Genomic DNA, 23,162 nt, shown 5'->3' with positions numbered 1-23,162 from the left:
ATCCCACACCGCACAGCCGTATTCTAAACGAGGGCGGACAAGCGTAGTGTAGTCTCCTTAGTAGGTCTGTTACATTTTCTAAGTGTGCTGCCAATAAAACGCAGCCTTTTGTTAGCGTTCCCCACAACATTTTATGTGTGTTCCTTCCAATTCATGTTGTTCGTAATTGTAATACCTATGTATTTAGTTGAATTTACGGCTTTTAGATTAGACTGATTTATCGTGTAACCGAAGTTTAACGAGCTCCTTTTACCACTCACGTGGGTGACCTCACACTTTTCGTTATTGGTCAACTGCCGCTTTTCGCACCATTCAGATATCTTTTCTAAAGCGTTTTGCAGTTTGTTTTGATCTTCTGATGACTTTATTAGTTGATAAACGACAGCGTCATCTGCAAACAACCGAAGACGGCTGCTCAGATTGTCTCCCAAATCGTTTATATAGATAAGGAACAGCAAAGGGCCTATAATACTACTTTGGGGAACGCCAGAAATCACTTCTGTTTTACTCGATGACTTTCCGTCAATTACTACGATCTGTGACCTCTCTGACAGGAAATCACAAATCCAGTCACATAACTGAGACGATATTCCATAAGCACCGCATTTCACTACGAGCCGCTTGTGTGGTACAGTGTAAAAAGCCTTTCGGAAATCCAGAAATACGGAATCGATCTGAAATCCCTTGTCAATACCACTTAACACTTCATGTCAATAAAGAGCTCGTTGTGTTTCACAGGAACGATGTTTTCTAAACCCATGTTGAATGTGTGTCTTCTAGGTGATTCATAATGTTCGAACACAATATATGTCCTAAAATCCTGCTGCATATCGACGTTAACGATATGGGCCTGTAATTTACTGGATTATTCCTACTACCTTTCTTGAATATTGGTGTGACCTGTGCAACTTTCCAGTCTTTGGATACGGATCTTTCGTCGAGCGAACGGTTGTATATGATTGTTACGTATGACGCTAATGCATCAGCATACTCCGAAAGTAACCTAATTGGTATACAATCTGGACCAGAAGAGTTGCTTTTATTAAGTAATTTAAGTTGCTTCACTACTCCGAGGATATTTACTTCTACGTTACTCATGTTGGCAGCTGTTCTCGATTTGAATTCTGGAATATTTACTTCGTCTTATTTGTGAAGGCATTTCGGAAGGCTGTGTTTATTAACTCTGCTTTGGCAGCACTGTCTGTCTTCGATAGTATCTCCATTGCTATCGTGCAGAGAAGGCATCGATTGTTTCTTGCCGCTAACATAGTTCACATACGACCAGAATCTTTTGGATTTCCTACCACGTTTCGAGGGAAAGTTTCGTTATGGAAACTGTTATAGGCATCTCGCATTGAAATCCGCGTTAAACTTTGAGCTTCTGTAAAAGATCGCCAATCTTGGGGATTTTGCGTCTCTTTAAACTTGGCATGTTTGTTTCGTTGTTTCTGCAACACTGTTGTAACCCGTTTTGTGTACCAAGGACGATCAGCTCCGTCGTTTGTTAATTTATTTGGTATAAATCTCGCAATTGCTGCCGATACTGTTTCTTTGAATTTAAGCCACATCTGGTCTACACTTGTATTATTAATTTGGAATGAATGGAGATTGTCTGTTAGGAAGGCGTCAACTGAATTTTTATGTGTTTTTTTGAATAGGTATGTTTTTCGCTTTTTTTAGAGGATTTGGGGATTACAGTATTCAATCTCGCTACGACAACCCTGTGTTCATTAATCCCTGAATCGGTTTTGATGCTCGTTATTAACTCAGGATTATTTGTTGCTAAGAGGTCAAGTGTGTTTTCACGAGCGCTTACTATTCCCGTGGGCTCATGAACTAACTGCTCCAAATAATTTTCAGAGAATGCGTTTAGCACAATTTAAGATGATATTTTATGCGTACCTCCGGAATTAAACATGTATTTTGACAACATATCGAGGGTAAAATGAAGTCACCACCAACTATGAGTCGGGTACGTGTTTGAAATCAAATTCAAGTTTTCTTTGAACCTTTCAGCAACTGCATCATCTGAATTGGGAGGTCGGTAAAAGGATCCAATTATTATTTTATTCCGGTTGCCAACAATGACCTCTGCCCATACTAACTCACAGGAAGTGTTGTTGTTGTTGTGGTCTTCAGTCCTGAGGCTGATTTTATGCAGCTCTCCATGCTACTCTATCCTGTGCAAGCTTCTTCATCTCCCAGTACCTACTGCAACCTACATCCTTCTGTATCTGTTTAGTGTATTCATCTCTTGGTCTTCCTCTACGATTTTTACCCTCCACGCTGCCCTCCAGTACAAAATTGGTGATCCCTTGATGCCTCAGAACATGTCCTACCAACCGATCCCTTCTTCTAGTCAAGTTGTGCCACAAACTTCTCCCCAATCCTATTCAATACCTCCTCATTAGTTATATGATCTACCCATCTAATCTTCAGCATTCTTCTGTAGCACCACATTTCGAAAGCTTCTATTCTCTTCTTGTCCAAACTAGTTATCGTCCACGTTTCACCTCCATACAAGGCTACACTCCATGCAAATACTTTCAGAAACGATTTCCTGACACTTAAATCTATACTCGATGTTAACAAATTTTTCATCTCCAGAAACACTTTCCTTGCCATTGCCAGTCTACATTTTATGTCCTCTCTACTTCGATCATCATCAGTTATTTTGCTCCCCAAATAGCAAAACTCCTTTACTACTTCAAGTGTCTCATTTCCTAATCTAATTCCTTCAGCATCACCCGACTTAATTCAACTACATTCCATTACCCTCGTTTTGCTTTTGTTGATGTTTATCTTATATCCTCCTTTCAAGACACTATCCATTCCGTTCAACTGCTCTTCCAAGTCCTTTGCTGAAGTGTCTACTTCAATTTCGCTACAAGATAAACTACTTGTTGCATGCGGTTAGTTCTTATTCGGCATGGTGGCAATCACCAGCAACACAATGCAATGTGTCTGCGTGTGTGGTTCAAACAACTCCAGGATGAGTTTGCCATCTTCCCTTAACTACCAGGCTCCCCAGATTTAAACACACCCGAGTATCTGTTGGAACACCTCAGCAGGGCTGTTCGCACCATAGACCCTCAACCGACAAACGTAGGGGAACTTGCCACAACACTGGAGTCGCCGTGAATCCACATCTTCTACACTAATACATGAATACACTAAACATCTTCATCCTCTCTTCCTGCACGTCTTGCAGTGATCCGCTACTGCAAAAGTGGTTATTCAGGCTTTTGACTGGTGGTCACATAAATGACACTGGACATATGTACACACATCAAAAAAGTCCACCGTGCCCTCCATAACACAGATGCATTAAAAAAAGTTAAGCATTAATTCCAATCCCAAAGAAAGTAGGTGATGACAGATGTGAAAATTACCGAACTATTAATTTAATAAGCCGCGGCTGCAAAATACTAACGCGAATTCTTTACAGACGAATGAAACAGCTGGTAGAAGCCGACCTCGGGGAAGATCAGTTTGGATTCCGTAGAAATGTCGGAACACTTGACGCAATACTGACCCTACGACTTATCTTAGAAAATAGATTAAGGAAAGGCAAACCAACGTTTCTAGTATTTGTAGACTTAGGCAATGTTCACTGGAATACTCTCTTTCAAATTCTAAAGGTGGCAGGAGCGAAATACAGGGAGCAAAAGGCTATTTACAATTTGTACAGAAACCAGGTGGCAGTTACGTGTCGAGGGGCATGAAAGGGAAGCAGTGGTTGGGAAGGGAGTGAGACAGGGTTGCAGTCTCTCCCCGATGTTATTCAATCTGTATATTGAGCAAGCAGTAAAGGAAACAAAAGAAAAATTCCGAGTAGGAATTAAAATCCTTGGAGGAGAAATAAAAACTTTGAGGTTCGACGATGACATTGTAATTCTGTCGGAGACAGCAAAGGACTTGGAAGAGCAATTGAACGGAACGGACAGTGTCTTGATAGGAGGATACAAGGTGAACATCAACAAACGCAAAACGAGGATAATGGAATGTAGTCGAATTAAGTCGGGTGATGCTGGGGGAATTAGGTTAGGAAATGAGACACTTAAAGTAGTAAAGGAGTTTTGCTATTTGGGGAGCAAAATAACTGATGATGGTCGAAGTAGAGAGGATATAAAATGTAGACTGGCAATGGCAAGGAATGCGTTTCTGAAGAAGAGAAATTTGTTAACATCGAGTATAGATTTAAGTGTCAGGAAGTCTTTTCTGAAAGTATTTGTATGGAGTGTAGCCATGTACGGAAGTGAAACGTGGGTCATAAATAGTTTTGACAAGAAGAGAATAGAAGCTTTCGAAATGTGGTGCTAGAGAAGAATGCTGAAGATTAGATGGGTGAATCACATAACTAATGAGGAAGTATTGAATAGGACTGGGGAGAAGAGGAGTTTGTGGCACAACTTGACTAGAAGAAGGGATGGGTTGGTAGGACATGTTCTGAGGCATCAAGGGATCACCAATTTAGTATCGGAGGGCAGCGTGGAGGGTAAAAATCATAGAGGGAGACCAAGAGATGAATACACTAAACAGATTCAGAAGGATGTAGGTTGCAGTAGGTACTGGGAGATGAAGAAGCTTGCACAGGATAGAGTAGCATGGAGAGCTGCATCAAACCAGTCTCTGGACTGAAGATCACAACAGCAACAAGCATGTAATTGGTTCTTCTATCTTTAAATGAGAGAGATGTCTTCTACTGAATTTTTTGACTATACAGAATACTACACGCAGAGGAAATTACACTGCATTCTCCTTGAACCGGTTATGAAATGACAGAGAACCTTTATTTGAACAAACAAAAGAGTTGCAAGTCCCACAAATCGAGAAACATGAAATGGTGTCTTCAGTGCACTGTTCAGTAACGTGTAGGTCCTCCACAAATCCTCAGGCACTCTTGAATGTGATGGGGCATGTTCAGTACCAATTCTGGCCTCAAGAGACATATTGTCCTAGTGTTCAATGCGAGCATTCCTGAGAGCTCCAATCGTTGATGGAAGATGCCGATGACTAGACAGCGCTTTTCTGGTCAAGCTCCGGATATGCTGTATGCAGATCATATCCAGTGAGCATGCTGCCCAGCCTGTTCTTCAGATATCATGTCCTGTCAAACACCGACACACAATGTGAGCAGGATTAGGTTGGATGTTATCAACCTGCAGAGTGAAACCTTCCCATACTGTCTCTACAAAACAACTGACTATGGGTTGGAGTATTGTTTTCGTACACTCCAGCACTCATGTTGCCTTCAATTGCAAAGAATGTGTAACACCGAAAATGCAGGATGCATGGCACCAGCTACCGATATGTATATATACACTACTGGCCATTAAAACTTCTACACCAAGAAGAAATGGAGATGATAAACGGGTATTCATTGGACAAATATATTATACTAGAACTGGCATGTGATTACATTTTCACGCAATTTGAGTGCATAGATCCTCAGAAATCAGTACCCAAAACAACCACCTCTGGCCATAATAACGGCCTTGATACCCCTGGGCATTGAGTCAACCAGAGCTCGGATGGCGTGTACAGGTACAGCTGCCCATGCAGCTTCAACACGATACCACAGTTCATTAAGAGTAGTGACTGGCGTATAGTGACGAGCCAGTTGCTCGGCCACCATTGACCAGACGTTTTCAATTGCTGAGAGATCTGGAGAATGTGCTAGCCAGGGCAGCAGTCGAACAATTTCTGTATCCAGAAAGGCCCGTACAGGACCTGCAACATGCGGTCGTGCATTATCCTGCTGAAACGTAGGGTGTCGCAGGGATCGAATGAAGGGTAGAGCCACGGGTCGTAACACACCTGAGATGTAACGTCCACTGTTCAAAGTGCCGTCAATGCGAACAAGAGGTGACCGAAACGTGTAACGAATGGCACCACATACCATCACGCCGGATGATACGCCAGTATGGCGATGGCGAATGCACGCTTCCAATGTGCGTTCACCGCGATGTCGCCAAACACGGATGCGACCATCGTGATGCTGTAAACAGAACCTGGATTCATCCGAAATATGACGTTTTGCCATTCGTGCACCAAGGTTCGTCGTCGTCGAGTACACCACCGCAGGCGTTCCAGTCTGTGATGCAGCGTCAAGGTTAACCGCAGCCACGGTCCCCGAGCTGATAGCCCTTGCTGCTGCAAACGTCGTCGAACTGTTCGTGCAGATGGTTGTTGTCTTGCAAACGTCCCCATCTGTTGACTAAGGGTTCGAGACGTGGCTGCACGATCCGTTACAGCCGTGCAGATAAGATGCCTTTCATCTCGACTGCTAGTGATACGAGGCCGTTGCGATCCAGCACGGCGTTCCGTATTACTCTCCTGAACCCATCGATTCCATATTCTGCTAACAGTCATTGGATCTCGACCGACGCGAGCAGCAATGTCGCGATACGATAAACCGCAATCGCGATAGGGTAAAATCCGACCTTTGTCAAAGTCGGAAACGTGGTGGTACGCATTTCTCCTCCTTACACGAGGCATCACAACAACGTTTCACCAGGCAATGCCGGTCAACTGCTGTTTGTGTATGAGAAATCGGTTGGAAACTTTTCTCACGTCAGCTCGTTGTAGGTGTCGCCACCGGCGCCAACCTTGTGTGAGTGCTCTGAAAAGCTAATCATTTGCATATAACAGCATCTCATTTCTGTCGGTTAAATTTCGCGTCTGTAGCACGTCATCTTCGTGGTGTAGCAGTTTTAATGGCCAGTAGTGTACATTTGCCGACGTAACATATTTGACTGATGAAGATTGCAAGATCAGAGGTTAATGTAGGCACGAGATAAACCATTACGGATGTGAAATGCTGGTGTACTACTAAATGGTGTAACCCCCAGAATGTTGACTTGAAGCATGGAGGTGTTGGACGTCAGTTTGTGCAACAGAGTGTCATGCCTGTTCAACTTGGTCAGTGAATATAGGGGCGGTTAATGCTGTTTGTGAATGATGCTGGATTTGTCATCTGATGATGTTCCATATGTGTTCGAGTGGAGATAGTTCTGGTGATCAAGCAGCCCAAGGCAACACGTCGACACTCTGTAAAGTTACAACAGCGATATGTGGATGAGGATTATCCTGTTGGAAAACACGCCCTGCTGTGCTGTTCACGAGTGGGAGCACAACAGGTCGAATCGCCAGATTGACAAAAAGATTTGCAGTCGGAGCGCAAGGGATTACCACGAGAGGGATAGAAAAAACAATGAAAATCGCTCAAAAGAGGAAAGGCCGCTGCACCTGATGGGACACCAGTTCGATTTTACACAGAGTACGCGAAGGAACTTGCCCCCCTTCCTTCAGCGGTGTACCGTAGGTCTCTAGAAGAGCGTAGCGTTCCAAAGCATTGGAAAAAGGGCACAGGTTATCCCCCTTTTTCAAGAAGGGACGTCGAACAGATGTGCAGAACTATAGACGTATATCTCTAAAGTCGATCAGTTGTACAATTTTGGAACACTTATTATGTTCGAGTTTAATGACTTTTCTGGAGACTAGAAATCTACTCTGTAGGAATCAGCATGGGTTTCGAAAAATGCGGTCGTGTGAAACACAGCTCGCGCTATTCGTCCACGAGACTCAGAGGGCCATAGACACGGGTTCCCAGGTAGATGCCGTGTTTCTTGACCTCCGCAAGGCGTTCGATACAGTTCCCCACAGTCGTTTTAATGAACAAAGTAAGAGCATATGGACTGTCAGGCCAATTGTGTGATTGGATTGAAGAGTTCCTAGATAAGAGAACGCACCATGTCATTCTCAATGGAGAGAAGTCTTCCGAAGTAAGAGTGATTTCAGGTGTGCCGGTGGGGAGTGTCGTAGGACCGTTGCTATTCACAATATACGTAAATGACCTTGTGGATAACATCGGAAGTTCACTGAGGCTTTTTGCGGATTATGCTGTAGTATATCGAGAGGTTGTGACAATGGAAAATTGTACTGAAATGCAGGAGCATGTGCAGCGAAGTGACGCACGGTGCAGGGAATGGCAATTGAATCTCAATGTAGACAAGTGTAACGTGCTGCCAATACATAGAAAGAAAGATCCCATATCATTTAGCTACAAAATAGCAGGTCAGCGACTGGAAGCAGTTAAGTCCATAAATTATGTGGGAGTAGGCATTAGAAGTGATTTAAAATGGAATCATCATCATCATCATCATCATCATTTAAGACTGATTATGCCCTTCAGCGTTCAGTCCGGAGCATAGCCCCCCTTATGAAATTCCTCCATGATCCCCTATTCAGTGCTAACATTGGTGCCTCTTCTGATGTTAAACCTATTACTTCAAAATCATTCTGTCGTCAGATCCTAAGGAAATGTAGCCCGAAAACAAAGGAAGTAGATTACAGTACACTTGTTCGCCCACTGCTCGAATACTGCTCACCGGTGTGGGATCCGTACCAGATAGGGTTGATAGAAGAGATAGAGCAGATCCAACGGGGAGCAGCGCGCTTCGTTACAGGATCATTTGGTAATCGCGAAAGCGTTACGGAGATGATAGATAAACTCCAGTGGAAGACTCTGCAGGAGAGACGCTCAGTAGCTCGGTACGGGCTTTTTTGTTGAAGTTTGGAGAACATACCTTCACCGAGGAGTCAAGCAGTATGTTGCTCCCTCCTCCGTATATCTCGCGAAGAGTCCCCGGACTCGCAGACGTTTCAGTACACATTCGCGCACCGGAGATCGTCGCCATCGTTTTAGTGCGTGTGCCCTCGTGTTTGTGCCTCAGTGTTTTTCGCCGCCCACGTTCCATCGTACACGTGTCCTCTCCATCACCAGTGTCCGTGTGCAGTGCCAACAGTTTCTTTAGGTGTCTTCGCGTGTGAACGGCTACGTGTTACACTCCTGGAAACGGAAAAAAGAACACATTGACACCGGTGTGTCAGACCCACCATACTTGCTCCGGACACTGCGAGAGGGCTGTACAAGCAATGATCACACGCACGGCACAGCGGACACACCAGGAACCGCGGTGTTGGCCGTCGAATGGCGCTAGCTGCGCAGCATTTGTGCACCGCCACCGTCAGTGTCAGCCAGTTTGCCGTGGCATACGGAGCTCCATCGCAGTCTTTAACACTTGTAGCATGCCGCGACAGCGTGGACGTGAACCGTATGTGCAGTTGACGGACTTTGAGCGAGGGCGTATAGTGGGCATGCGGGAGGCCGGGTGGACGTACCGCCGAATTGCTCAACACGTGGGGCGTGAGGTCTCCACAGTACATCGATGTTGTCGCCAGTGGTCGGCGGAAGGTGCACGTGCCCGTCGACCTGGGACCGGACCGCAGCGACGCACGGATGCACGCCGAGACCGTAGGATCCTACGCAGTGCCGTAGGGGACCGCACCGCCACTTCCCAGCAAATTAGGGACACTGTTGCTCCTGGGGTATCGGCGAGGACCATTCGCAACCGTCTCCATGAAGCTGGGCTACGGTCCCGCACACCGTTAGGCCGTCTTCCGCTCACGCCCCAACATCGTGCAGCCCGCCTCCAGTGGTGTCGCGACAGGCGTGAATGGAGGGACGAATGGAGACGTGTCGTCTTCAGCGATGAGAGTCGCTTCTGCCTCGGTGCCAATGATGGTCGTATGCGTGTTTGGCGCCGTGCAGGTGAGCGCCACAATCAGGACTGCATACGACCGAGGCACACAGGGCCAAAACCCGGCATCATGGTGTGGGGAGCGATCTCCTACACTGGCCGTACACCACTGGTGATCGTCGAGGGGACACTGAATAGTGCACGGTACATCCAAACCGTCATCGAACCCATCGTTCTACCATTCCTAGACCGGCAAGGGAACTTGCTGTTCCAACAGGACAATGCACGTCCGCATGTATCCCGTGCCACCCAACGTGCTCTAGAAGGTGTAAGTCAACTACCCTGGCCAGCAAGATCTCCGGATCTGTCCCCCATTGAGCATGTTTGGGACTGGATGAAGCGTCGTCTCACGCGGTCTGCACGTCCAGCACGAACGCTGGTCCAACTGAGGCGCCAGGTGGAAATGGCATGGCAAGCCGTTCCACAGGACTACATCCAGCATCTCTACGATCGTCTCCATGGGAGAATAGCAGCCTGCATTGCTGCGAAAGGTGGATATACACTGTACTAGTGCCGACATTGTGCATGCTCTGTTGCCTGTGTCTATGTGCCTGTGGTTCTGTCAGTGTGATCATGTGATGTATCTGACCCCAGGAATGTGTCAATAAAGTTTCCTCTTCCTGGGACGATGAATTTTCGGTGTTCTTATTTCAATTTCCAGGAGTGTATTTGTTTCTGTGTCTACTGTTTATTTTCCCCCACTTTGTTCTGTATACTCTCTGCCTCCATTGTATTTTCTTTGTAACACTTGTGGCTGAAGAGCAGCGTAGTGTGCTGCTGCCAGCCCACCTCTGCTCAGGCGGGAAGAGGTGGCGCTCACACGTCTTCGGATCGGGCACTGTCCTCTGACACATAGCTATTTATTACGGCGGGAGGATCCTCCGTTTTGTGATGCTTGTGGTGTGCACATCTCTGCCCGGCACATTTTAACAGACTGCGTTTTATACCGTGATGCGAGGGCAGAAGCACAAGTTGATGGGGATCTGCCCTGTGTTTTAGCTAACGACGAGACGTGTGTGTCTAGGGTTTCTAAGTTTTGTGATGTGTCTGGACTCTGGCCTAAACTTTTAGGCTGGCGGTTTTATTGTATTGCAGAGTGGCTGGCTCCTCCCTTTTTTCCTTGCGGTCAGCCAGCCACTTCCATCTGCTCCATTGTTTTAGCTCCCTCTACCTTTTTCTTCCCGTGTTGTCCGTGTTTTACTGCTGACGCCCTGCTTCATCCCACGCTTCGGTGTGCGTGAGCACATATTTTTCCATGATTGTTCCTCGTGTTTTATGTTCCGTTTGATGTAAATGTTCTGAGTTTTTTTCTTGACACCCGTCTCACTATGATACTGAACGGGCGCTGAAGACCTTGCTGTCGTGCGCCCACAAAACCCTTCTACTACTACTACTCTATGTAAGGTGAAATGATAATTAAATTGACACCCTAGCTGCAAGCAGGCGTTGATACACTTCATTGGGGACATGTTGAAAATGTGTGCCCTGACCGGGACTCGAACCCGGGATCTCCTGCTTACATGGCAGACGCTCTATCCATCTGAGCCACCGCGGGCACAGAGGGTAGTGCGTCTGCAGGGACTTATCCCTTGCACGCTCCCCGTGAGATCCACATTCCCAACATGTCCACAATACTACATTCGTAGTGCGCCTAATAGATTTTTGCCCATCATACTCTATGTAAGGTGTTAAATAACAATAAAGAAAAAAAAATGTCTTCGTCAGTCCTCGGTCGGGTCACCTGAAGATGGCTGGCAGTTGTCCAGCAGAAATATCGTGCAATGAAGTGTACGACGACCGGCTGCAAGCCCGAAATCTTATGGAACAACTGGGGTACAGTACAGGGCTGCCACCTACTGCCAGGTAATCCATATCGACGACCTCAGTAGTCATTAGACATCGTGAGAGAGCAGAATGGGATGCTCCCTGGAACTCACAGACTTCGGTCAGGTGTTGGGGTGTCACGTGTGTCATACGTCTGTACGCCAGATTTCCACACTCTTAAACATCCCTAGGTCCATCGTTTCCAATGTGATAGTGAAGTGGAAAAGTGAACGTACAACACAAAAGCGTACAGGCCGACCTCGTCTGGTGACTGACAGAGACTGCCGACAGATGAAGAGGGTCGTAATGTGTAATAGGCAGACATCTATCCTGACCATCACACAGGAATTCCAAACTTCATCAGGATCCACGTTTTCGAGTGGCTGCTCATAAGCCACATATCACGTGGGTAAATGCCAAACGACATCTCGTTTGGTGTAAGGAGCATAATCATTGGACGATTGAACACTGGAAAAACGTTATGTGGAGTGACAAATCACGATACACAATACAGGGCTATTACAAATGATTGAAGCGATGTCATAAATTCACTGTAGCTCCATTCATTGACATATGGTCACGACACACTACAGACACGTAGAAAAACTCATAAAGTTTTGTTCGGCTGAAGCCGCACTTCAGGTTTCTGCCGCCAGAGCGCTCGAGAGCGCAGTGAGACAAAATGGCGACAGGAGCCGAGAAAGCGTACGTCGTGCTTGAAATGCACTCACATCAGTCAGTCATAACAGTGCAACGACACTTCAGGACGAAGTTCAACAAAGATCCACCAACTGCTAACTCCATTCGGCGATGGTAAGCGCAGTTTGAAGCTTCTGGATGCCTCTGTAAGGGGAAATCAACGGGTCGGCCTGCAGTGAGCGAAGAAACGGTTGAACACCTGTATCTGGACATGCTGGAAAATTGGCTCATGCCACTACTGGAGACCGACGGCACCGACTTCACCTTTCTCCACCGCACTTCCATCATGATGTTTGGCATTTCTTAAACAGGAGATTGGAAAACCGATGGATCGGTCGTGGTGGAGATCACGATCAGCAATTCATGTCGTGGCCTCCACGCTCTCCCGACTTAACCCCATGCGATTTCTTTCTGTGGGGTTATGTGAAAGATTCAGTGTTTCAACCTCCTCTACCAAGAAACGTGCCAGAACTGCGAGCTCGCATCAACGATGCTTTCGAACTCATTGATGGGGACATGCTGCGCCGAGTGTGGGAAGAACTTGATTATCGGCTCGTTGTCTGCCGAATCACTAAATCGGCACATATCGAACATTTGTGAATGCCTAAAAAAACTTTTTGAGTTTTTGTATGTGTGTGCAAAGCATTGTGAAAATATCTAAAATAATAAAGTTATTGTAGAGCTGTGAAATCGCTTCAATCATTTGTAATAACCCTGTTTTCCGTCCCGGGGGGTACGGGGTGGCGACATGAGGGACATCCGGCCAGCTTCAAAAACTAACATTGCCAGAATCCATAGTGACAAACCAGACCTGGCAATAGCTGGAGTGGGATCCGGATACAACAACAAGGAACACACATAAACTTTCGTTTCTGCCGCGCGACTTTTTTCGTTGCGATTTTTTTTTCCGTCAGTGGCTATCTGTATTGATCTTCTGTTCCACCCATATAAATTCGAATGAATAGTGTCCGAAAGTGCCAACAGCCTTGCCGCAGTGGTAACACCGGTTCCCGTCAGATCACCGAAGTTAAGCGCTCTCGGGCTGGGCTAGCACTCGGATGGGTGACCATCTGGTCTGTCCAGCGCTGTTGGCAAGCGGGGTGCACTCAGCCCTCGTGAGGCAAACTGAGGAGACACTTCATTGAGAAGCAGCAGCTCTGGTCACGAAAACTGACAACGGCCGGGAGAGCTGTGTGCTGACCACGTGCCCCTCCATATCCGCAACCAGTGCTGCCTGTCGCCTGAGGATGACACGGCGGCCGGTCGGCACCGTTGGGAACTTCATGGCCTGTTCAGCAGAATGCGCGCTGCAGGGCGTCTGGCTCGGAGCTGTCCATTAGGTACCCCATTTGCAACGGTTCGCTGTGTCACTGTTGTTGTTGTTGTTGTGGTCTTCAGTCCTGAGACTGGTTTGATGCAGCTCTCCATGCTACTCTATCCTGTGCAAGCTTCTTCATCTCCCAGTACCTACTGCAACCTACATCCTTCTCAATCTGCTTAGTGTAGTCATATCTTGGTCTCCCCCTACGATTTTTACCCTCCACGTTGCCCTCCAATACCAAATTGGTGATCCCTTGATGCCTCAGAACATGTCCTACCAACCGATCCCTTCTTCTGGTCAAGTTGTGCCACAAACTTCTCTTCTCCCCAATCCTATTCAATACTTCCTCATTAGTTACGTGATCTACCCATCTAATCTTCAGCATTCTTCTGTAGCACCACATTTCGAAAGCTTCTATTCTCTTCTTGTCCAAACTATTTACCGTCCATGTTTCACTTCCATACATGGCTACACTCCATACAAATACTTTCAGAAACGACTTCCTGACGTTTAAGTCCATACTCGATGTTAACAAATTTCTCTTCTTCAGAAACGCTTTCCTTGCCATTGCCAGACCACATTTTATATCCTCTCTACTTCGACCATCATCAGTTATTTTGCTCCCCAAATAGCAAAACTCCTTTACTACTTCAAGTGTCTCATTTCCTAATCTAATTCCCTCAGCATCACCCGACTTAATTCGACTACATTCCATTATCCTCGTTTTGCTTTTGTTGATGTTCATCTTATATCCTCCCTTCAAGACACCATCCATTCCGTTCAACTGCTCTTCCAAGTCCTTTGCTGTCACTGACAGAATTACAATGTCATCGGCGAACCTCAAAGTTTTTATTCCTTCTCCATGGATTTTAATACCTACTCCGAATTTTTCTTTTGTTTCCTTTACTGCTTGCTCAATATACAGATTGAATAACATCGGGGAGAGGCTACAACCCTGTCTTACTCCCTTCCCACTGTTAGAGGTGTACAAATTCCACTTGCGGCCTGCTTGCCCCTAGCTCCTCTGCAACCATTCATGCAGGTCAGCCTGCCGCGACCTAAACACAAGAGTGCGCGTGTACTGAGGCATAGTGGGTAATGCGGCCGACTTGGGCTCCCGCAAGCCCGGGCAACCTGGGTGCCCTCAGGCCTGCCGAGCTTCACGGGACCCGCTCAGCTTGCTGCACCTGACAACAGGTTGCGCTGTGGAATCTGATGACGCAAACGTAGACGCCGCGAAAAATTGCTCAGAGTCGCCATTGTATTCCCAGCACTATAGTTTTTAGACGAACTGGATACGAAACGAGTTCTTCGATTTTGTTAAAATGCATTTTGGCAATTTAGAATGATTTTGCCAACTTCAAATGAATTCACAGGACCAGTAAAATACATCCTGGAAAAGTAGTTAAATATTTGTATAACTGGTGTCATATTTGGCTGAAAGGTACTAAAGTTAAAGAATCTAGACTTCCAAAATCTTAATTTGGTTCTCATTGCAGTACCGTGGTTATCAGGGGCGTAGATAATTTATTCTTCTGCGTAAGGGAACCAATCTTCTTTTTGGAGGGTGGAGGTTCACTTCTTTAGTACAAATATCCATCCGTTTCAGTGTTGAAAAATGCAACACAGACTGCATTGCGTTCCACTAAAACAAAAAAACATTATCAAGTGTGCCAAATTTAATCAAGCTTGGAATAAAAATCTGCAATTTGTCGAATTCCGTTTGGTGAAGTAACCTCTGCCATGCACCCTACGAAATTTCATGGTTTCAAGGTATAGTGTGCAGTATTTCATCAAGGTTGTATGCAATACAAACACACGGGCACAATGAAAACGCACTTTCAGTTTTTCTCAAATTTTCCAATTTTTAGGTCGATTCTCCAAAACTTTTATCTCATAAAAACCTTCTCCTGAGAATTACGAGTACAGCAAAAAAAAAAAAAAAAAAATGGCCGAATTGGTCCAGCCGTTCTCGAGTTTTACGATTATCGGCACATTTGGCAATTCATTTTTATTTATATGGATAATAAGGCCGAAATATATGCCTAAGGGAAGAATGTACAAATAAAGCCCAATATTTTTTGACCTGAAATTAATACATATATTGGGGTTTGTCTTTTGGTGCTCAGGTAAAATAAAAACTTTTAACTAACGTTCGTAATACGACAATGACGCGCGCAGACTAAACGGCTGCGCAGCGCAGCTCAGCAGTAGTATGGGCAGGCAAGCAAGTTTGCCGCAGCCTGCTCGGGTTGGGTTCTGCTTGGCTTGGCTGGGAGTGAAGCAGCCTGCCCGTTCTGTTGACAACGCGCGGCGGCCTGCCCGCCTGGCCAGCGGGCAAGCATGGGCGTGTTAAAAGCGGAACGTGTACACCAGTGACTCACTGCGGTGCCAAGTGCTGTTCAGATTGCTGCCGCAGATGCAGTACAATGCGCCAGAGACACGTGCATCTCTGCAGTACTACATGGCCACCCTGAGCCTTCTCTCCTTGCGAGTGTATATTCTCGTGACCACCACTCCCAGCAATCAGCTACAGTCGTTACATTCCTGCCAGGACTCTTTGTAGTTTATTTATTTAGCGTATGGCTATATATGCAACATTAAGGGGCTCCGGAACGCCCTATACTTGCAATGTTAAAATAACGCTTATAAATTACATCCTTCCTCACAAAGTATTTGAGGTAGGAAGTTGAACTTTTTACAGATTATTTATTGGAATATGGGCTACAACTTAACACAGGGATTTTACAAAATTTTAGTTCAGTTATTAAAGATGATTTTTTTTTTCAATTGTAATGAAAATTCACATTTTTTTGCAATTTTTTATTTATATATTCAAAAATATACAGTTTTTTGGAAAAAGGCTGTGTTAAATTATGCAGAAGGTACTATGTAACATTTACTGAAAGTTTGAAACAAATATGTTTGGAAGACCCTTAGAAAACATGTAATTAGTATGAGAAAATAAAAGTTTTGGGAATCGAGCGACAAAGATTGGATTAACTTTTTAGTGCATTCCAGGTCCATAGGATGGATTATCTTCATCCTCTGCAAACTCCTCCTCCAGCTTCCTCTTGTTCCTCCTCCTGTTTACTCTTGCTTGTATTTCTAGACTCTTTACAGCCCTGTCTGCAGACCGAAGGCGTTCCTTGTCTAAAGCAAGCATCGCTCGTACCATGTTAGAACCTATCTTCATTCCCATATTTCTAAATACCTTCCACCTTACAATGTTGCCATCATTGAAAGTCGCAACAGCATCATACACACCAAAGTGAAGTGTTTCTATTCCAACAAATACAGTCTTGGGGATTCTCGACCATATAATGCTATTTACACTTTCATTGGGGTTTTGAGTTTTTCCGTGAATACACTTTTTCAACAGTTCAGGTGCTGCTAAGTCTCTGAAAATAGGTTTTATCACCTCCATTATTGCATGAGGCAGACTATGCTTATGAGTGTACACTTCACCAGTTAGCAATCCTTTGTTATATTTACACCAACTGTCTTCTTCTTTCGGACACAAGCTATGTTGGGGATTTTCATCGGTTGAAGAAGTATGAAAAAAAAGAGCCCAAACAGCCTTCTTCATTTCGTCGACACTTTGTGTATTTTGCCTAATAGCCATTCCATTATAGTTCTGTATTTTGTCAATTACACTGTCAGTTAAATTAATTACGAATATTTTCGAGATAACGACAGAGTAAATAAACATGAAACAATCGACAATCACACCAGCGATATATATTGAACCATCACAGGTTAGCCACAACACATAATTTACCTCACATCACTAAAATGTACCTGATGAACACGGACGTTAATAACAACACCATTTGACAGCAGTTTAACAGCGCCACAGTGGGTCACGCCCATGTAGAACAGATTTCAAAAAAAATTTTAAAATAGTTGTAGTCTTCGGAATTGGATAAATTATATATCTATTAAAAGGTAATAGTCTGCAGATTCAGAAAACGCAAAAAAGTAAAAATTGAACTTTTCATGATTTTGAGCCTTTCCGGAGCCCCTTAATACATCAAGTGTTAAACATTAAAATCTTATAACAATCATGAATATAATTTATATTTATATTGTTCAGTCAAAAGGTTATATCGAGGTTTGAGATCCATTCTAGCGCCGATGGGGATGCCTCCAGGAAGTCGGACGAGTTCCCTGCATATGCTCGCAAGGAGCATTCACCGTGGATGTGTTGGATCTTCTGTCTAGGGGCACCGCAGTCGCATTCTGGTGACCTCGCTCTTCCCCATTTGTGTAGTGAATCCGCACACCTGCCATGTCCAGTACGTATTCGATTTAATGCGGACCATGTTTTCCGTGTTAGTTCCATTCCAGAGATGTTGCAGTTATAGCTCTCAAACCAGGTCTGTAGTTGGTCATTTGTCTTTTGGTTCCAATCTAGTCTCCATTGTTTCATGTGGTGATAGTTATTACTTTGAAGCTGCTCAGCTGTGCGTATGGGTGGCTTTCTTGATTTCAATCGAGTGTGTCGCAGTTGTGAGAATTCTTCTTTAATTGGTAATTCTGGTTTTGTCTCAATCTTTCTGAATTCGTGCTTTTCTACGCAGGTCCGGGGGCAGGATATTACATAGCACCGGTAGCCAGTACGTGGGCGTTGATTTAACAGTTCCAGAAATCAACGTCATTGTGTTATTTAATTGCCTGTCAATAAGTTTGGTGTGACAGCTACTAATCCAGACTGGAGCGCAGTACTCAGCCACAGAGAACACTAAGGCGATAGATGAGGTGCGTAATGTTTTCGCGTTAGCTCCCCAAGTAGTGCCGCTAAGTTTTTGAATGATGTTATTCCGTGTTCCAATTTTTGCAGTGGTGTTCTCCAGATGTTTTCGGTAAGAAAGAGTGCGATCCAATGTTATACCTAAGTACTTCGGAAACTTATTATGTTTGAGGTTGGTGTTTCCGAGTTTTATGTTAATAATTTCATTTGCCATTTTGTTATTAAGATGGAATTTAGATACTTTAGTTTTGTTAGGGTTTGGCTTGAGTCTCCATTTCTTGAAATAATTGTATAGTATTTCGACGTCATTATTAAGGACTTCCTCTGTATTGAAGAGATACTTGTCTCTGGTAGCCAGTGCTATGTCATCCGCATAGCAAAATTTTCTTGACTTTGTGTTTGGGAGATCTGCTATATAGAGGTTAAACAGAAGAGGGGCCAATAAGGAGCCTTGCGGAAGCCCGTTGTTAATAAGTTTTGTTTTGCTTGTCTTTCCGTTTAGGGTGACCTGGAAGTAGTATAACAGAAGAACCATCCAGTTTTTCGTAGCCCTATCAGACGACCTTTTTCAGTCTTTCGTGCCTTAAAGGCATTCTCGACTAACATCAACTCTCAACGGCCATTCTCAATGCGAACTACGCTAACGACGGTTCCTGCGTGTATTTGAAACAAACCTGATTTGCATCCCCATAGTGCCAATACTAACGCCATTCTGATGCGACTGGCGCGAAAATTTGAATAGGTATCATATTTCAGATGTAGAAACACGCATAGCCAGCCAGGTTAGTGGAGAGCGCTAATGCGCTGCTTCCTGGACTCAGGTAGGCGCGCCGGCCCTGGATCGAATCCGCCCGGCAGATTAACGATGGAGGACCGGTGAGCCGGCCAGCCTGGATGTGGATTTTAGGCGGTTTTCCACATCCCACTAGGTGAATACCGAGCTGGCTCCCACGTCCCGCCTTAGTTACCCGACTCGCAGACATTTGAAACATGTTCATACTTTTTCACAGTTCACACTAGACACAGACAGCTGGGGGTACACTATTGCCGTCCCGGGGAGTATGGGGCGGTGACAGCAAGGACATCTGGCCACTCTCTGAAACTAACATTGCCATAGCAACAACCCAGATCCAGTAATAGCTGGAGCGGGATCCGGAGACAACAAATAGAAACACACATAACTTTTGTTTCTGTCACACGACTTCTTTACGTTGAGATTTCTTTTCCATCAGTGTATATCTGTTTTGATCCCCTCTTCCACCCATATAAATTCGAATGAATAATGTCGGAAAGTGCCAACGGCCTTGCCACAGTGGTAACACCAGTTCCTGTCAGATCACCAAAGTTAAGCACTGTCGGGCTCGGCCAGCACTCGGGTGGGTGACCATCTGGTATGTCCAGCGCTGTTGGCAAGTGGGGTGCACTCAGCCCTTATGAGGCAAACTGAGGAGCTACTTGAAACTTCCTGGCAGATTAAAACAATATGCTGGACCGGTACTCGAACTCGAGACCTTTGCCTTTCGCGGGCAAGTGCTCTACCAACTGAGCTACCCAAGCACGACTCGCGCCCCGTCCTCACAGCTTTACTTCCGCCAGTACCTCGTCTCTTACCTTCCAAACTTAACAGAAGCTGTCCTGCGAACCTTGCAGAACTAGCACTCCTGGAAGAAAGGATATTGCGGAGAGATGGCTTAGCCGCAGCCTGGGGCATGTTTCCAGAATGAGATTTTCACTCTGCATCGGAGTGTGCGCTGATCTGAAACTTCCTGGCAGATTAAAACTGCGTGCCAGACCGACACTCGCCAGGCTGTGGCTAAGCCATGTCTGCCGGCCGCGGTGGCCGTGCGGTTCTAGGCGCTGCAGTCCAGAACCACGGGACTGCTACGGTCGCAGGTTCGAATCCTGCCTCGGGCATGGATGTGTGTGATGTCCTTAGGTTAGTTAGGTTAAGTAGTTCTAAGTTATAAGGGACTGATGACCAAAGATGTTAAGTCCCATAGTGCTCAGAGCCATTTGAACCATTTTTAAGCCATCTCTCCGCAATATCCTTTCTTTCAGGAGTGCTAGTTCTGCAAGGTTCGCAGGAGAGCTTCTGTTAAGTTTGGAAGGTAGGAGACGAGATACTGGCAGAAGTAAAGCTGTGAGGACGGAGTGTGAGTCTTGCTTGGGTAGCTCAGTCGGTAGAGCACTTGCCCGCAAAAGGCAAAGGTCCCGAGTTCGAATCTCGGTCCGGCACACAGTTTTAATCTGGCAGGAAATTTCATATCAGCGCACACTCTGCTGCAGAGTGAATATCTCATTCTGAGGAGCTACTTGATTTAGAAGTAGCGGCTCCGGTCTCGGAAATTGACCTACAGCCGGGAGAGCGGTGTGCTGACTACATGCCCCTCCATATCCGCATCCAGTGACGTCTGTGGACTGAGGATGACACGGCGGCCGGTCGGTACCGTTGGGTCTTCATGATCTGTTCTGACGGAGTTTAGTTTTAGTTTCGGAAAACCGTGTACGTGTTGTGAGAAGGTCCTAGAGCACAGCCTTGTGGCACGCCCGAGGTTATAGCTCGTTGCCGGCGGAGTGGCCGTGCGGTTCTGGGCGCTACAGTCTGGAGCCGAGCGACCGCTACGGTCGCAGGTTCGAATCCTGCCTCGGGCATGGATGTGTGTGATGTCCTTAGGTTAGTTAGGTTTAAGTAGTTCTAAGTTCTAGGCGACTGATGACCTCAGCAGTTGAGTCGCATAGTGCTCAGAGCCATTTGAACCATTTTTGTTATAGCTCGTTGAGCACAGTGTTGCTAGGCATATAGGGAATGAGAGTGTGGCAGCGCGAGCTGGAAGGTGTGTACGGCGCTCTATCCCTGTGGCAGCCGTTCTTTATACGGGGGTGGGTGTCGTGCCAGCCGCCAGTAAGCCAAACAGCGTGCACTGCTGGCTGGGTCGTGGCGTGTCGCGGAGCCAGATAGCGCCGAATTACGGCCTCCCCAAGGCCGGTCTCTCTCCAGCAGTACACAGCTCTGGCTCACCGGCGCCTGCAGTAACTCACTCGCTACACACGCCCCTAGTCGCCCACGCCGACTGTCAAACCACGTGTGTGCTGCGGGGTCGTTCATTCACCAAGTGCCCCCCCCCCTTTCACATGCTAATGTTCCTATAGTTCAATTCTTTTATCTTGGCGGTTCGCGCATGCCCGCCATAGAGTAAATATCTCTGGAGTGAGTATTCACATGCGCAAAACAGATTTTGTGTTGTCGACATACATTGCCGGCCGGGTCACGTGTTCTCGGGACGTCGTGTGTTTGTCCGTATAGCGCCCTGTATATTTAGAATGTCACTACATCCCTAGTACATGTCCGCCGCTCGTGGTCTCGCGGTAGCGTTCTCGCCTCCCGAGCACGGGGTCCCGGGTTCGATTCCCGGCGGGGTCAGGGATTTTCACCTGCCTCGAGATGACTGGGTGTTTGTGTTGTCCTCATCATTTCATGATCATCCAGGAAAGTGGCGAACTTGGACTGAGCAAAGATTGGGTAATTGTACGGGCGCTGATAACCACGCAGTTGAGCGCCCCACAAACCAAACATCATCATCATCATCCCTAGTACAGACGGATTCTTTTCGTACGTGTCGTGGATTATTTATATATGTTGCGCAGACATTTTAACAGTATCCATTTGATACCGGGAATAAACCAGCTACGTAACTTTTAAGGGCAAGTGATATTGCATTCTGCTTCTTTGCGATAGGTGTCACAGTTCAGATGCACTCGATTTTTGGTAGTTTTTCGGTATGATACGGCACTTTATAGTATTACAGAGCCTGACGTACAATTTTGCAGTGATATTCTTGCAAAACGACTTGACAGTACGCTAGTACTTTTGCAAGTGTCCGAAAGACACCGAATTTGCCGCACATTAGCGATTATATCCCTGCTAATTCGTCCTTTTTTTCTGCTATTTCTGCGTATTTATTTTCTCGTTTTTGCGACCTAAAGCACAATTTTTCTTACTGGTGACACAATAAAGTATTTATTTAACGCATTTTACGTACTTGCTCCCAGTCTATTAAATAAATAATAGACTTGAGTAATCTATAAACATAATCGTCAAGTCACTGAAGTGCTGAAAGAACTAACCATTCCCTTTCCTGTTCCACTAGCAAATTTACGAGAAGAAACGATTGTTTGTAAGCTTTTGTACGAGCCGTAACATCTATTATATAGTCATAAAATCGTAGAAAAATAGAATCAAGCCTTAATTATAATCCGTCTCGAAATTTTTAAACATATACCGTGTCTCTTACTAATATGATAACTATAATTAGAGCTACATGTTATGTACCCATGAAAATTTACTATCCCTCCTTTCACATATTTTTCTTTGCATCCGTAGCAACAACAGTAATTCACCATCGCTATTACACTATCAACAAACGGTGAAACACAACAAAAACTCTTGATATAAACTTCAAACGCTGCAGAAAGCACACACGCACAGCGAAGTCCCGAAAACACGTGACAATCCTGGTTTAATGTTTACAACAGGCGCAGAACGCAATGCTCACTCCAGAGATATATGCTCTATCACGCCCGCCCAGACGCGGGAGATTGCTGCGTTGCCAGTTGTACGCGCCAAGAGAACCAGCGCCATAGTATAGTGTAGTTCGCAAACTTACGTTTAGGGGGGAGCGCGCAGTTTATGAAGTAAAGCCGCCACGGCCGCATTAACCCTTTCGCTGCTACAGAGACGTGCACTGCCATTTTATCATCATTGCATTGCTCGCCTGTGCAGACACATGGTGTTCCGACTGCTTTGACACACTTATCATTCGATTTCACGAAAACTATTTCGCCCAAAAATTTGATTTTTACACATCTTCTTGACTGATACCTTTCCCCCACAAATAACTTAATTTTGTTTCGATTTTAAACGCAGTTATTGTGCAGCATTAAATGTAGTAAACCATTGCAC

At 45.5% G+C, this 23,162-nt stretch overlaps 1 protein-coding gene, 2 non-coding genes and 2 pseudogenes across 3 annotated transcripts in view; 3 read left to right on the top strand and 2 right to left on the bottom strand.

The window, feature by feature from the left end:
- Positions 1–23,162, bottom strand: part of LOC126108622 (probable cationic amino acid transporter) — a 663,130-nt gene that overhangs the window by 92,995 nt on the left and 546,973 nt on the right. The window lies entirely within an intron of this gene.
- Positions 11,087–11,161, bottom strand: Trnat-ugu (transfer RNA threonine (anticodon UGU)). The gene has a single exon. It is a non-coding gene; the product is annotated as a tRNA-Thr (tRNA).
- On the top strand, positions 13,105–13,222 carry LOC126109073 (5S ribosomal RNA; annotated as a pseudogene).
- LOC126109097 (5S ribosomal RNA) lies at positions 19,497–19,614 on the top strand (annotated as a pseudogene).
- On the top strand, positions 20,364–20,438 carry Trnal-caa (transfer RNA leucine (anticodon CAA)). The gene has a single exon. It is a non-coding gene; the product is annotated as a tRNA-Leu (tRNA).

This window comes from Schistocerca cancellata, chromosome 11, assembly GCF_023864275.1.
Source record: "Schistocerca cancellata isolate TAMUIC-IGC-003103 chromosome 11, iqSchCanc2.1, whole genome shotgun sequence".
Taxonomy (NCBI): domain Eukaryota; kingdom Metazoa; phylum Arthropoda; class Insecta; order Orthoptera; family Acrididae; genus Schistocerca; species Schistocerca cancellata.
Note: the sequence above shows the minus strand (reverse complement) of the source record. Positions and strands in the feature narration are given on the sequence as shown.